General features: G+C 34.2%; 1 pseudogene; it reads left to right on the plus strand.

Moving 5' to 3' along the window:
• The first annotated feature begins 1,077 nt into the window (after positions 1–1,077).
• On the plus strand, positions 1,078–13,778 carry LOC149142291 (protein RAE1-like; annotated as a pseudogene).
• Positions 13,779–14,151: the final 373 nt, after the last annotated feature.

Here is a 14,151-nt window from a genome sequence, read left to right on the forward strand (position 1 = left end):
CTTACCTCACTAAGCTCTCCTCACTCAGTCTTTTGGTAAGCACGATTCCCTATCTGGAATCTTCTCTTGAGCAACACCTTTTCTCTCTCTAGGCTTCTGCAATCTCTCACCCTCTCTTTCGAAGACACTTCAATTGTCCTCTCTGTCCAATCTCTTGTTGGATTCTACATGTCTGCCACTCCTAAGGACTTTCCTTATTCTGCTTTTAAGAACGCATCAGGTTCTTCTCTCTCGGCTTTTCTTGATTTATATTGTTGCAGTATTCACTTTTTCTGATGCTGTCACCTCTGCTTTGAATAGATTTCCTCACAGCTGCACTCTCGTACTAAACTTCATTCAGAAAAAAAACTTATTCAGTTTCAACAGAGCCAAGCTCTGATACCAAAAATGACGCAGCCCAGGCCTCTCCCAGGCCACTTATAACAGGATCCTTCCATCACCCATGCAAAGAAAACTCATTCACTGATGTTGAAATTCATGATTTATAAAAACCCAGCTTGGTTAAGACATAAAGCATGAAAATCCATACAAGCTCATATATATAAGGCTCTCGAGGGAACTTACAAGAGATACCTCACACAACATCTATGTCCACTTTCTCTATATACTCACGGCATGATTACCCAAGACAAGGCTCGTATGGAGATATTACCTGGCCTTCCCATATGCAAGAGTCGTTATATATATCTATATCGTTGCTCCTTTTGTTACTCTCGGTCAGTATATAGACATATAGCGTTATATATATATATATATATATATATATATATATATATATATATATATATATATATATATATATATATATATATATATATATATATCGAACCCCAACCTGAGTTTCGCGATCGACCAGAAATAGCTTCTATGCTGGACCGATCCTGCTGTACTCACCATTTGAACTTACGTCAGATCCGTTGGTTGCAATCACTCCGGTGATGAACTTACACTCCTCCAGAACTGGTATTCGCATATGCATATGCTCCGTGGTTCGCTATTCGATACAGTTGGTGACTTGTTGTCCACGGAAGACTCCTCTTCATTATATCATAACCTTTGTTTCGACATGCGGCAGCTATGAAGACAGAGGTGCTTATAACAGTGACACTCGACGGCTATATCTGTATGGTCGTGCAAGCAGCAGTTTCATGTTATGGCATATCAAATCGTTCGGTAATTTCTTCTCACTAACAAGCCTGCGCAAAAAAGCAACCCAAGCATAAAATATTCTTGTTATAGATCGCCAGCAGCAACAATCCGGGTAGACATCTGATTATCATAACCAGTGGAAGACACAAATAAAAGGCCCGAATAATAAAACAACGCCGAGCACCCTCACTACCAAGAAAACAGTCGATTTATTCAACACTCAGTTTATTATGCGTTCTTACTTTCAGTGCTCCAAGGTTCCGATCTGATACCATCGGAAGTCACAAGTCGCCGAGTTCTTTAATACACAAACCTGTCAACCATTATTCTGCGCCGATGCTATATTTCTCCCCTACTCCGTCACATTCAGGTTCCATACAAACTTCGTTACACGATCCGATAAGATCGATATCAGAATTCGCCATGAATTAAGTGCCAAGAGTCAAGAACCCAGTAACCTCGATCCATCCAATTGGATCCTGGAAATCGCGTTGCAACACAATGTTTAACGATCTTCCGGAATGTCAGAGCGATTCGATGCACTTCAAAAGATCCACACCGTCTTTCTGATCTATTTCCGGGGTAAAGACGGTTCCCAATTCACAAAATTTGATAACGCCGAATTGCAATAGAGATAGACTTCTTCAAATTACAAAAGAAACGCAGATCAAACCCAATTCAATCGATTATACAAACATACCATACTCGCGTTTCCACAAATTTCGAATGCAGTTCTTCAATGTCGGATACACTCCATACAATCTGTAATTACAGCCAATCTAATGGCAAATAACACCACGCGTTCTATTTTCTATCAATTTAATCATCATAAAGCATAATCGATGTATTCAAATCACAATTATATTCAAAGAATGAAATAGTCTCGGCTATTGGACAGTTACACAAAACTGATCACTGTTTTTGTTTTTTATTCATCTCAATACTAAATCTGAGCGTAGCGCTCCACACCAAACCAAACACTCACACAATTGCTCTTCTCCTCCAAGCGACACACAAACTCTAATCAATCTAAAAGAAATCCCCTGAGTTAATTACAATTTTCCTCTATTTATTCTCCTAAATCATCTAACAGAGTTTCCTATTTTTCCAAGAAAGAACAGAATTCTTCTATTCCGTTGCTTTCCAAGCACACCTAGACTAACAGCTCTATCTCAAAATCCAAAATAAGCTAATCTCCTATTTATTACAATAACAAATTATTTGAGGAATCCAACCTCCTCAGTAAATTTTTTTTGACCAACAATAAATAAATTTCACTGGATTTAACCACAACATGTGGACAAATCTCCACATTGCTGGCTGGGTCTAGATGCTCCTGCATCAATTATTTTGACCTACAACATCTCCTCCATATACTTTTATTCGCTTTCCTTTGCACCTTTTGATGCAATTGCTAGTTATAATAAGTTAAAAGATTAGAAAGGTGAGTGCTACAACAACAATTTTGACATTGAATCACATTTGGAGGAAAAAGGTTTATATCCCATTAGGAAGGAAAATCATCCCTTTATCTTTCCTTTTTAATGAACTATCTCACTTTTTGAAGCCTTCACATTGTTGGTCCAATTCATGGCAATAGACATTTTTTTCCCTCCTATTACCTACCTTCAAACCCTTTGTTTATGCAGTTATAGTTTTTCTCTAACCCAACTTTTAGTGAAACTCCAAGTTGTGCATTCCCTTTTTATCTGAACCCAACAACTGAAAATTGTCACTCTATATTCACCATACTCAATTGGTCTCACATTCAATTATAAAGGAGCCTAGTAGAGAAAGTGGGTCTTATTTTTGTCCTCAACAACAAATATGATGCATGTGTTAGGGTTCTAAACACTCACAACATTGGGTAAGTAGAAGGAATCTGATCTCTCTCCTACAAGTCCTTCGACTCTTACAGTTGCAGGTTTAACTGCCTCAGTTAGAAAGCTGAGGTTGGTGTACTTCAATGAGAAGGGAAAGTTTAGAATGGACCTAAGGCCTCACTACCCTTCAACTATTTAATGCGTGTATCAATGTCATTTTTGTCTATAGCTAGGCACGTCAAGGGAAGAGCTTCATTTTTTTTATTTGTTTTGTAACCTAGAGGACCTAGAAGCCCACCTAACACGTAACTACTAGCAAACCTCTAGGGGGCCTATGATTTTTCCAACTCCCTATAGGCCTGAGCTTTCTCCTATGGGATTACAAAAAAGTTTAACTCAAGCCTTTCAATTTAGACTAACTTCATTTTCATGGCCATTGCCAATTGTGCTACTCCCAGCGGACAGGAAGAGCCTCATTTTAAATCAGGTTCCTAGAGAAAATATTTTTTGGAAGATATTTGTTTTCTATCGGGGAAGACACATTTAAATTTTTTATTAAATTTGAATAACAATGATATTTAATTTGTATCTCATGTAACTCATACTAAATGTGGGTAATAGTGGACATGTAGCATCAAGATCCACTCCTTTTGATCCAAAGTTTTGCATGCAAACCTTTGTGTCACCTGCGCCACAAATCCTTCATTGTAGAGTGTGGAGTTTTCACATACCTCTGCTTGGAAAAAGCTACACATACCTTCTGACTTGGTTTTTTCACCTTTTGTCCATTCTTTGTGTGGAGTCTGGGACAACAAGCTTCACATACTCAGTGGAAGATGTGGGCGGCCACCAATATCCACCTAGATTAGAGTGCTATGTACATTTAGGGTGGGAGATAAGGTATGATTTTATTTGTATAAATAACACCTCTTAAGATCCCATTGGAAGTGCTCCCGCTCGACTCTCCATTCTAATAAAGACCTTACACCAACACAAAGGTTGTGGGTGAATATGCTTCCAAATCAAATATTCCCTTTTATTTAGCTTGAACCTTATGTTTAATGTGGAGCTACTTCAACCATATTTTCCACTTCTCATAGGCACCTCATGCTCCTACTTTGGCGCACATGTCTCATTAGGAGTCATATTTAATAAATGTTTCCCCACTTGGCGAAGGAAATTGACACAAAATAGACCAAATATTCCTAAGGAGGGACAATTGATTGAAGAGAATACTAGTGACCACCCACTTGTTCCATTGATTCAATATTATTCCACATCTTGGTAGTTCTATTATAGTGTTTTAGGTCTCAAAATTTCACTACCTTTTTTGGGCATTTCCCTTGCATTTTTGGCATTTGTCATAGGCTAAAGACACATAGTATGGATTGTAATGGTCCAAGTAATGTCCTAAATGGAGTTTGCATGCAAAATTTGTAGCCTTGGGAAGTTGATATATCAATTAGCCTCTTTGGGGCCCACATTATTTTTGGCACATCATTTCCTAGGGTTAGGTTTTGGATTTTAGAGTTTTTGCATCTTAGGGCCTCATACTTTATGTTCAAAGGTAGTTTTGGCCTCTTGTAATGTTTTCTTGTGATTAAGAGTAGTTGAGAAATCTCTCTTCATAGATAAGCTACCACCATTCCAATTATTTTGTATCACTTTGCAATTTATAGTTTTTTTTTTCTATTTCATTCATTAATAGAATTTGAATTTTGTTGTATTAATGTACTCTTTGCAATATATTTTCTATGTTTCCATTTATGTTTTTGCATAATAAAATCCCTTCAAACCTTAGGTCTATCTATATTTTTTTATTTAATAGAAAATTCTATTTTTGGATGGTGACAAGTCCTAATATTTGAATATTGGAGCAAATTGCCAACTTTTTTTATCTTTATAATGGTTAAGAACAAGTGCTTCGTCAAAAGAGGTTATAGGTTCAAATCTAAGGGGGTAGAGTATGTACACCTTTATATACTTTAATAGTGAAATAGCCATAAACTTAAAAATAAATTATTACTACTATATTACATATATTAACTCTACTTAATCTAAATTAACCTCAATAACTATTTTTCCAATGAACAAAAAATATGCTTAAAAAATCTAGAGTAATGTTCATTTATATATATATATATATATATATATATATATACTTATTTTAAGTAATAACATTTTACTACTTGTTTACCTTTACTCTTTTTTCTTTTTTTTAATATGACAATGTTAAACATTTGAAAAACAATGCCTAAAAAATAGAGTGATATTCAACATTTTTTTTATAACATTTTACAACTACTTGTTTACCCTTACCTTTTTTGTTAATATGGAAAAACATATGTCAAAAAATCGAGAGACAATGTTAAACATTTGAACTTTGGTGGGTGTGTTAAGAATTTGAACTTTGGTGGCTTATAAATTGGAGGGAAAGCTAAGGCACAAGCCCAGTGAGACTTGTATAGGAAAAACAATGCAGCCTATGGTTCCTGGAGATTTGAGGGTTGAGCAGTTTTGGCCATTAAACATTTTTACTAAAACAAAGCTTTGACATATTTTGTGCAGTGATAGTTTCCAGGGCCTTTTAAATAGGGCAGAATTGAGGGATTTTAGGTTGTCTTAACTACGACTTTAGGCATTCTGTCATGCTTCCTCGAATTCGAGAGGCTGATTATCAGAGAGTTTCCTCAATGGCTACTACTTTCGGCACCATCAATATTGTTAGAAATCCTCACAATCCTAAAAAGTCAAATCTTTCGAGGTATGCATTTCTTTTCCATTTTCCTCCTGTAAATATGGAGCATGTCACAACCTCCAGAAATATGCTTAATGTATAATTAAGTGGTTTTGAGCCTATTGGCTATCCCTATTACATTCAAAGTCGCACCATTTTTTAGGGCAGTTGAGATAGGCTTGCTTCGCTTTATCAAAGTAAATTGGTCCATGCCAATAAATAATTTATGGCACAAGACTTTAATTAAGATCACAATTTGGTTGTAAGTCCTTCAAGGATGTTTGCTGAGAGACAATTTACTCGCATTTGAAATAACATATAATTTCTAAATTATTTTTTGGTAGGTGTCTGGAAAAAAGGTCGCCTTTATACCCCATCTGATATATAAATATATATATATATATATATATATAAAACTTTATCAAGGAAGAGGGATTTATTTTTGACCTGCAAAGAACACTGTCTCTGCCCAGATACATATGACATTATAACACAACAAATGATTTCCTTAACATATTTTTTGGGACAATTGAACTCAAGTAGAATCAAGTGCACTTGATTTACCAATTCATGACAAATGACAGAATGGAGTGGGCTTGAATCATTAATATAAACATGCAGTCTGGTATTTAGGTGCCATGAGTTTGTTCTCTATCTCAAGGTGCCATAGAGCTACCATAAGGGCCTGAGTAAAGACCTTGGGAATAGAACCTATGTCGATGGTGTCAAGCTTCCACTCCATAGGCCTTAAGGGGAACATTGGGGTGGGATTGGGTACGTAATATGTAATATATTCCCTAAGTTTAACTCCTACCTCCATGTGGTCTCATGATTGTCAAGTAAAGCATTCGAGAATGTAACTTTGGCTAATGGTGCTTAGCTCTTTGCTTCCTGAGAATTAAGGAGTAGTTAGGATTCATGAATGGGCTTGGTCTTGTCATACATGCTCCAGGTACCATAATTTCAACATCTATCTCTAGGTGCCCCACATATTCCTAGTAAAACCTTGGGAATGGAACCTTGTTCAATGATTTAAAATCACTTCTCTTCAGGCCTTAAGAAGAACATGGGTTGGGCTTGGTTTGTAAGATTTGGGAGGAACATTTCCAACACCTACTTCCATGTGCCCCATGGATATTTCAAGATGCTAGGCAAGGGCCATCAACCCCAAGTGCATTGGGCTAATTAGCATTCGTATTTTATATATCAGCCAATTTCATTATGTCCATGTAGATTTATAGTAGGTAAGCATGATAAAATGTATTTGACCTACTAAAGTGTAAACATTGTAATAATTTTTGTGGTTATATGTGGGTATTTTATGCATGGGTCATGTTAAAATGTTTTATTAGTCATCTATTACAAAATAATGTTACATCATATTCATGAATAAACTAACACAATAAGATGATTATATTCATAATTTATTTGTTTTTCAGATCATTCAACCCCCAAATGATAACATCTCAAGCCCCTTTTTCAGTCCAAAAACTAACTATTTGGTGGTCACATCCTGGGATAATCAGGTTTGTTCTCAACCACCTCCATTTACTGAAATGTGGATTTGTTCATATGAGATTTTTGGGATAATGATATTAATGTAATAATTTTTTACTGGTGTTTTTTTATTATTATCTTCAGTTATATTTTGGAACGTAGATTACAAGGTTAGATGCTGGAAGGTCCTTCAAACTGGGGCTAGCATACCAAAAGTAGCAATGTCACATGACAAACTGGTGAGGGGCTTCAGATTGTGGTTGGAATTCCAGTACATGTTCTTTTTTCTTGTGAAGTTTATTCAGAAGTTGTAATATTCTTATAGGAACCAGGGCTATAGCTTACTTATGGAAAGAACCATTAATGAAGTTTCAGAGTGTGTGTTGGGACTCAGAAATGTCATATCTTCATCCACCTTTTTCTTCACTATTCCTTACATTTCATCATCCCATTAACCTTTTATCATATCATTTTCATAAATACATTTGGATTTCACCTTCTTATTTTCCATTTTATTCATTTTTGTATTACAAGTGAATTTATGATTAAATATTAGAAAATCTACATATTTTTATATATCTCAAGAATATGTGAGTTTTGTGATGTGTAGGAAATATGTGAAGAATTAATTCCAAGAGACTTATCCATATCTCCTCCACTATATTAAAGAGATAACTATGCAAGCCTATTCCTAAGGAGAAAATCATGGAGAATTTGGTTGGCATATCTTATCCTATTCCTAAGGAGAAAATCATGGAGGACTTGGTTGGCATATCTTATCCAATTCCTAAGGAGAAGATCATGGAGGATTTGGTTGGCATATCTTATCCAAGATATGTGAGAGATTTATGGAGGATTCAAAGGGATCATATTTTGTAATAATGGGAAAGTAGTTAAGAATGCTTGAGAGATTTGTGGGATCATATTTTGTAATAATGAGAAAGTAATTAAAAATGGTTGCTAGATTTATGGAACTAAAGAGAGATTAGTGGATGATAATTATGAGTTTGTTACTCATCCCATTGTATAAATAGGATTACAATCTCCTCCATTTCTAATCTGGAAGTTTTTGTAATCTTAGAATTTTGGAGTATGTAATCTTAGAAGCTTAGAGTTGTAATCTTAGAGTTGGTTTGTAATGGAGATTTTGAAATAAAGGATCATACTTCAATTTTGCTTCTACATTTGAGTCTCCATTGAAGTGGTGTGCTTGTGGAGTTATTGAGGGCCCCCATGGCCTCACTTGCATGCTTATTTGTTTATAATTTACTTTATGTTTTTGTTTGATTTCAGCTTTCAAGTTTTATTAAATGTTCTAATATTGGAAGGATCTTATTTGAAAGTGTTTTTGTAAACGAACCATAAGCTCTCATACAATGGTTAGATCTAGGTTTACTTCATTTCCGCTTTTAAGTTCTAATTAGATGATCTAATTTTGGAAGAGATCTTGTAGAATATGTTCTTGTAAGAGAATCATAGATCTCAAACAATTGTTAGATCTAGACTTGATTAGTTATTGAAAGAGATCTTAATGAATATGTTCCTGTAAGGGGACTTTAAGATCTTGGACAAATTAGGAATCTTTCTATATATATATATATATATATATATATATATATATATATTTTAGATAAGCACTTCTAAGTTTACCTTTCCGGGTTGACATTAAATTAAACTCTAAATTGCATCCGCATTTTAGACCACACATTTTGGCGCCGTTGCCGGGGAAATGCAACTAGAAGGATTTAGTAATTGTTTTTATGCATTTGTTTTTATAGACTAATTTGTGGAACTTGGTGATAGCAGGTTCATAAAGGAGTTCAAAGTTTGGAGCATTTTTATTTTCGTACATAGTTATTTTAAATTTAGTTTTTATTTTAAACCCCCCATTTCTCACTAATCCATCTACAGATGGTGAATTTGACAATGTTGAACAGGTACTTCTTGGAGAGCAAGGACAATAACCTTGTTCCAACTCTAAGACAGGATTCTCACATACTTGCAAAACATAATGTAAAATTTTTAAATCTTGATGTGAGCATGTTCGAATTTTTAGTCCGTAGATGGCTTCATTGGAAGCATTCTTTTACTTAGAAAATAAAACATCTTTTAAGTTAATGTAGAATAGATTAGAAAAATAAAAATGAGATCTCGTTAGAAGTCATTAGAAGTCATTATCATTAGAAGTTTTTAGTTTTGTTTTCCAAAAATAAATCATCATGAATAAAAAGAACTGCTTCATCTTTGCATTTCTATGTCTTGTTTCTGTATCACGGGTGAGCCAGGAGCCTGATTATCAGAAATATTTGTCTTCCGAGAGTCTAAATGCCCCCGCGACATTGTAGAAAGAGTGTAGATAATTCAAGGTTTTGTCGTAGATCTTAATTGTGTTTTTTTGTCGCAGATTTTAATAGTGTTTTATCCATCCACGCTAACCTACATAAATAAAAAATAAAAATCAAAAGATTAGTATGCTCCCTTCCGGCGCTTCGTGCGATCTAGAAGATCAGAAAATCTATTGATTTATTTCAAATAAAAATACTTTTGTTGGAGAACTAATCTGCAATGCGACAATAAAGAATTTTGTGAATGAGTGAAAAATCATCTTAAAATTTTTTTAGATAAAACTTAGTCTTTTTAAATTCTAGTTTTTTAAAAATAATAAAAATAAAAGATAAAAAAATAAAAAAACTCCCACATAATAATATATATATTATTATTGTTAAAAAAAAAATTCTTTTTCAAAAAAATAGCTATTTTTTTAAGATAGGTTACATTTAATTTTTTTAATAATTCTTTTCAAAAAAAAAAAAAAATTGAAATACAAAACACAACAAAACGGAGTCATAAAAAAAAAAATAAAAAAAAATAAAAAAAAATCACAAAATTCATGCAGGTTTGAAAATAAAAAAATGGAACACTTGGAAACAAACTTTGAGGATCTATTTATCAAACATTTCGAGGATTCTATAAATGATGATTATCTTGTTTCAATAACTTCAAGTTGGCATAACATATTTCTGTTGCATGCTTTTATATCACATACTCATATGCAGACCACAACAGATCTTTCTAATGCCAATCTTTTTGCCGAGTATATTTCATCTGACCCAAACATGGAGTATTACTTTTCATGGTTATTTTAAGAATAGATTGATTTTAATATCATGATTAAGTCAATTTCAGCACTTTGATTGTCCTTAATATGTTTTATTTGGTATGAAATTTTTGCATAAGAATCATGAAGGAAATGGCCATTTCTTCTTGAACACACTTATGTTTTCTTTCTGCCAAGTTTTTTTTTTATAGGCTACAGGATAATCAAGTGATCAAAAGGAGATTACATTGTGATGACAATTGGTCTTCCAAAGACTCAATTCATGAAATATTCTAAAGATAAATCCAACTCCACAACCACTACCTTGCACCTCCCTTTTTGAAGCAGATTTTGAATTCCACCAATTGTAAATCCATAAAGCATGACATTTCCATATCCATTTTTCATAGCAAGAGTTCATCTTCATACACCATGCATTTCCTTACATCCATTTTTGGACGCTTGAAGGAGCTAATTCTTCACTGCACATATCATGACATTTTCCACTCCACAACAATCCTTTTGTGTAATGATTACAACTCCTTGTTTTACAACGATGAATAAAACTCATTCCCTTTCCATAATTACATTGCCTTTTTTTCCTCGCCACGCTGATCCACACTGTTTGTCCATGAGTTCTTTCCATTTATAGTCCTACCAGATCTTTTTGTACAAAATTGCGTTGACTGATGTGGGATTCCTTAAGGCCCACCTTTCAACAAGTCTTGCCCCATCAACATCAACACCTTATATGGGAAATAGACTAGAGTTCCTTTTGAGTACCTAGAGGCTTGCATGCCTTAATGGCAAGTTCTCTCGCTGATGATCATGGGAATACATCAATGTCCCTTGATCTTCAGATCTTGCAAGTGGCTCGACCTCAACACATCCATTCGCTCTTCGCAAGATGTACTCAGGTACCTTGGCACTCATTGACATCAATGGTGAGTTTCCTCGCATTGGTTAGTGACATACATCAATGGCCGGTAATCCACTAATTTCTATTCATGCTCGATATTAACACATTCTTTCACATGATTAGAATTGTACCAAGAAGTTTAGTAGCAGGTGAAGACTATACACTTTTTCACGACTCCCTCAGCAGTTACAACAACATGAATTCTGATCTATGAGAGTACCACAGTTCCACTTTCAAATTTTTTCTTTTCCATGATTCAGCATCAGTAGTTCCGATTCCTTCATTTCCCAGGATCTAGTAACAACAACATCAGTCACATTTTCTTGATCCAGCAGCAGTAGCAGCAGCTACATTCCTCTTGCATAGTTCATCATTCTTGGGTAAGTAGAGGTATGTTGTTTTCTAATCTTTAATCATGCAATTCGTTATATGCTAACTTGAATATTTTGGAAAATTCCCTCACCATGCTACATTTCCTTTCATGAGCCATGTCAAGTTGCATGAGGACATGCAACCAATTCAGTTGAGGGGGGGGGAGAAGTATATTCACTTCCATGATTCCATTTCTTCACCACTATCACTCCATTTTTTCTCATTTGCCATTCACCAACATTTATTTTCTAATGATACTTTGTTGCACTTTGCTTCATACGCAATATTGGCATGCTTCATTAATATTACAAAAGGGTTTTCTTATGCACATTGATAGCTTATGATTTCCAGTGAGTGTTTACATTATTATTGAAGAAAAGAGAACAGAAAACGGAATGAATGTTGTTAACACAAGAACCAACATTCTTTGTATTCATGGTTGTCACACAAGAACCAACCATAAGAAAATGTAAGTTGTTACTCATGTCTTTCACATATCCTGGAAACATTCATTATTAAAGACATCATCATGTAAAGCAAAAGTTGTTCAAGATGCCAAATGTTCTTAAAGAGACCCATGCATGGTTGCATGAGGACATGCAACAAGTTTAGTTGGGGAGGATGTTGGGACTCAGAAATGTCATATTTTCATCCACCTTTTTCTTCACTATTCCTTACATTTCATCATCCCATTAACCTTTTATCATATCATTTTCATAAATACATTTGGGTTTCACCTTCTTATTTTCCATTTTATTCATTTTTGTATTACAAGTGAATTTATGATTAAATATTAGAAAATATACATATTTTTATATATCTCAAAAATATGTGAGTTTTGTGATGTGTAGGAAATATGTGAAGAATTAATTCCAAGAGACTTATCCATATCTCCTCCACTATATTAAGGAGATAATTATGCAAGCCTATTCCTAAGGAGAAAATCATGGAGAATTTGGTTGGCATATCTTATCCTATTCCTAAGGAGAAAATCATGGAGGACTTGGTTGGCATATCTTATCCAATTCCTAAGGAGAAGATCATGGAGGATTTGGTTGGCATATCTTATCCAAGATATGTGAGAGATTTATGGAGGATTCAAAAGGATCATATTTTGTAATAATGGGAAAGTAGTTAAAAATGCTTGAGAGATTTGTGGGATCATATTTTTTAATAATGAGAAAGTAGTTAAAAATGGTTACAAGATTTATGGAACTAAAGAGAGATTAGTGGATGATCATTATGAGTTTGTTACTCATCCCATTGTATAAATAGGATTACAATCTCCTCCATTTGTAATCTGGAAGTTTTTGTAATCTTAGAATTTTGGAGTATGTAATCTTAGAAGCTTAGAGTTGTAATCTTAGAGTTGGTTTGTAATGGAGATTTTGAAATAAAGGATCATACTTCAATTTTGCTTCTACATCTGAGTCTCCATTGAAGTGGCGTGCTTGTGGAGTTATGGAGGGCCCCCATGGCCTCACTTGCATGCTTATTTGTTTATAATTTACTTTATGTTTTTGTTTGATTTCAGCTTTCAAGTTTTATTAAATGTTCTAATATTGGAAGGATCTTATTTGAAAGTGTTTTTGTAAAAGAACCATAAGATCTCATACAATGATTAGATCTAGGTTTACTTCATTTCTGCTTTTAAGTTCTAATTAGATGATCTAATTTTGGAAGAGATCTTGTAGAACATGTTCTTGTAAGAGAATCATAGATCTCAAACAACTGTTAGATCTAGGCTTGATTAGTTATTGAAAGAGATCTTAATGAATATGTTCCTATAAGGGGACTTTAAGATCTTGGACAAATTAGGAATCTTTCTAGATCTATATATTTTAGATAAGCACTTCTAAGTTTACCTTCCCGAGTTGACATTAAATTAAACTCTAATTTGCATCCGCATTTTAGACCACACAATGTGCTTCTAAGTTTTTATATTATGTAATGATTTGTATGTAGGTTCTCTGCTGGACATGGAAGGATCATGACACAGTGGTTTTCTCTGTTGATTATGATAAACAAGCTAAAATGTGGCAACTGATGACTGGGTTTCAGCCAGTGACTGTGGCAATGCATGATGTGCCTATTAGGGAAATTGCAAGGATTCCAGAAATGAACTTGTTCACAACTGGAAGCTAGGACAAGGCACTTAAGTATGTACATGATGGTTTTCTTTGATTTTGTCTCTCTTTGCTTATTTATGTTATGAGGTTTCTTGTAAATGTTAGTGGATTTGTGACCATATGAATTTTAATATCTTTAGGCCTTGATTCAAATAGAAACTTCTCATCTGGGTAAAATATTTATAAAATTATATGATATTAAAGGGAAAAAATGTTAGATTAACCCAGGTCCTATATTAACTACTCAAAAGTCTTATTATATACAAAATATTTGTATGTCACTTACTTCCATAGCCTCATACCTATGCAACCTTGTTAGAAACAGACACACCTGCCTTTTAATTTGCATCAACATTGTATTATGCAAATCTTCATATAAATTGTGTTGTACCCGGTGATAACTTTTAATGCCTGGATCTCCTGCTTGC

The sequence above is a fragment of the Pinus tabuliformis genome, chromosome X (assembly GCF_031772625.1).
Source record: "Pinus tabuliformis cultivar Carrire ecotype Pingquan chromosome X, CPIR1, whole genome shotgun sequence".
Taxonomy (NCBI): domain Eukaryota; kingdom Viridiplantae; phylum Streptophyta; class Pinopsida; order Pinales; family Pinaceae; genus Pinus; species Pinus tabuliformis.